This window comes from Ailuropoda melanoleuca, chromosome 2 (genome assembly GCF_002007445.2).
Source record: "Ailuropoda melanoleuca isolate Jingjing chromosome 2, ASM200744v2, whole genome shotgun sequence".
Lineage (NCBI taxonomy): Eukaryota > Metazoa > Chordata > Mammalia > Carnivora > Ursidae > Ailuropoda > Ailuropoda melanoleuca.
In genome coordinates this window covers 85,199,294-85,202,145 of record NC_048219.1, presented here as the reverse complement: position 1 = coordinate 85,202,145, position 2,852 = coordinate 85,199,294, and positions in this window count along the sequence as shown.

The window sequence follows — 2,852 nt, the reverse complement described above, 5'->3', positions numbered from 1 at the left end:
GCTAAATTGTGGAAGGAGCCGAGATGCCCTTCAACAGATGACTGGATTAAGAAGATGTGGTCCATATATACAATGGAATATTACTCAGCCATCAAAAAGAAAGATTACACAACATTTGCAGCAACATGGATGGGACTGGAGGAGATTATGCTAAGTGAAATAAGTCCAGCAGAGAAAGACAATTATATGGTTTCACTCATTTATGGAACATAAGAAATAGGAAGATCAGTAGGAGAAGGAATGCAAGAATGAAGGGGGCTTAAACAAGAGGGAATGAACCATGAGAGACCATGGACTCTGGGAAACAAACTGAGGGCTTCAGAGGGGAGGGGGGTGGGGGATTGGGATAGGTTGGTGATGGGTATTAAGGAGGGCACATATTGCATGGTGTACTGGGTGTTATACGCAAATAATGTATCATGGAACATTGCATCAAAAACTAGGGATGTACTGTATGGTGACTAATATAACAAAATAAAAATTATATAAAAAAAACTTTAGTCATTCTCTTATAGGAGCCACTAGCCACATGTGGCTACTGAGCACTGGAAATGCGGCTAGTGCGGCTGAGGAGATGAATTTTAAATTTTATTCAACATTAGTTAATTAAAGTTGAAATAGCCATATGTGTCCCATGGCTTCTCTATTGAATATGAGATAAAGAATATGAGAGAAAGGCAAAAATCAATAAGCCCCAAAGTGTCAAGTGCTATGTTTTATGTAGATATGCATACATGTATGTATTATATATCATACGTATGTAACCCACACATGCGTGATTTACATGTAATTTAAATATATGTAAATGAGAACCCAACCTTCAGAGAGGTAGTTGAAGTTGGACCTGGAACCAGAAGGTACCATAGCATTGGGAATGGATGGGCGGACAATGGCGGGGAGGAGAATTTGCGTTAGAGTAAGACGAGCTAATGGATTGGGGCCAGGGGTTTCCTAAGATGTGGAGATTGAAAGGAGTCCAAAAGGAGTCCCTTTGTACCAGAAAGAGAGGAATCAAGGTGGAAATGCCAGAGAGGAGGAACGAGAGGAGGTCACCGCAGAAAGACAGCTGAGGTTATCAAGGCCCCTCCTCTCCATAAGGACTGTGGATTTCAGGGTAAAGGGGAGGGGCAAGCACACAGCAGAAATTGCTGAGGGCAGGCAGTCCAGGAAAGGAAGAGGAAGGAGGCCCTCTGTCTGGTGGGAAGGTGGGTACGGTGGGTGCAGTAGGGACAGTGGCAGCTACACCATGAAGCTGTTTGCTTCTTTAGCCCATGAGTGAGATGAAAGATATCCAGCACTGGGTAGCAAGAGGAATTTTCAAAGACCATGGAAATCTACTGGTTTAATTCATCTCCCATGTAATTTTTTAAAATTATAGTTATTTCAATAATTTTTATTAGCAGAGTAAGCAAGGCAGTCAGACCTTACCAATCCCAAATAATAAACAAGGTACTCTGGGAGAGAGTCCATCAGGGCAGTCAGAGAAGGAGCACCTCATGCAAATGTCACAGGGATTGTGCCTTGTGCTAAGTGTTATGGGTTTTACAGCTGAGGAAGCTGAGGCTCAGATGGGATAAGAAGCTTACTCAAGGGTGAGAGCTAGGAAGAGGTAGACCTCAGTTTTATACCAAGATCTTAGTACTTTGTGTTTACTGTTCAAATTCAGTGGAATGAAACATACTAAACATGCTTGCTCTCTTGCATGTAATGACCCAATAGACAAATGATTGGAGAACAAGAAAATGAAATTGGTGTTTTATGGACATAAAGGTTTTTTCTTTTGTTTTTTTGTTTGTTTATTGAGGTATAATTGACATACAATATTTATAGATATTGTGTTTTATAACCCATGGAATAGCTTAACATTTATTTATTTATTTATTTATTTATTTATTTATTTATTTATTTAGAGAGACAGCCAGCGAGAGAGGGAACACAAGCAGAGGGAGGGGGAGAGGAAGAAACAGGCTCCCAGAGGAGAAGCCCGATGCGGGGCTCGATCTCAGGACTCTCGGATCACACCCTGAGCTGAAGGCAGACGCTTAATGACTGAGCCACCCAGGCTCCGCATAGCTTAACTTTTAGATACCAAATAGTTAACCGCCCTAGGTTTTGTTTTATATTTAAATTATTTTTATTGAAGTAAAATTGGTATATAACATTATATAAGTTTCAGGTGTGCAACACTATAATTTGATATATGCGTATGCTACAAAGTGGTCACCATTAAGTATAGTTACCATCCATCACCATATAATTGAGCCTCTTCATCCATTTCACTCCTCAATCTCCTTCCCCCCCTTGATAACCACCAATCTGTTCTCTGTATCTCTGAGTTTGTTTTTGTTTTCTTTGTTCATATGTTTTGTTATTTTTTTGGATTCCACATATAAGTGAAATCATACAGTATTTGGACTGCCTTATTTTGCTCAGCATAATACTCTCAAGGTCCATCTATATTGTTACAAAAGGCAAGATTTCCTTTTTTTAATGGCTGAGTAATATTCCATTATGTACCTATACCACAATTTCTTTATCCATTCATCCATTGATGGACACTTAGGTTGTTTCCATATCTTGGCTATTGTAAATAATGCTGCAATGAACATGGGGATGCATATATCTTTTTGAATTAGCATTTTCATATTCTTCAGATAAATACCCAGAAGTGGGATAGTTGGATCATATGGTATTTCTATTCTCAATTTTTTTTTAGGAATCTCCATACTGTTTTCCATAATGCTGTACCAATGGTATATAAGGATTCCCTTTTCTCCACATCCTCTCCGACCCTTATTTCTTGTCTTTTTGATAATAGCCCTTTTAACAGGTGTTAGGTGGTATCTCATTGT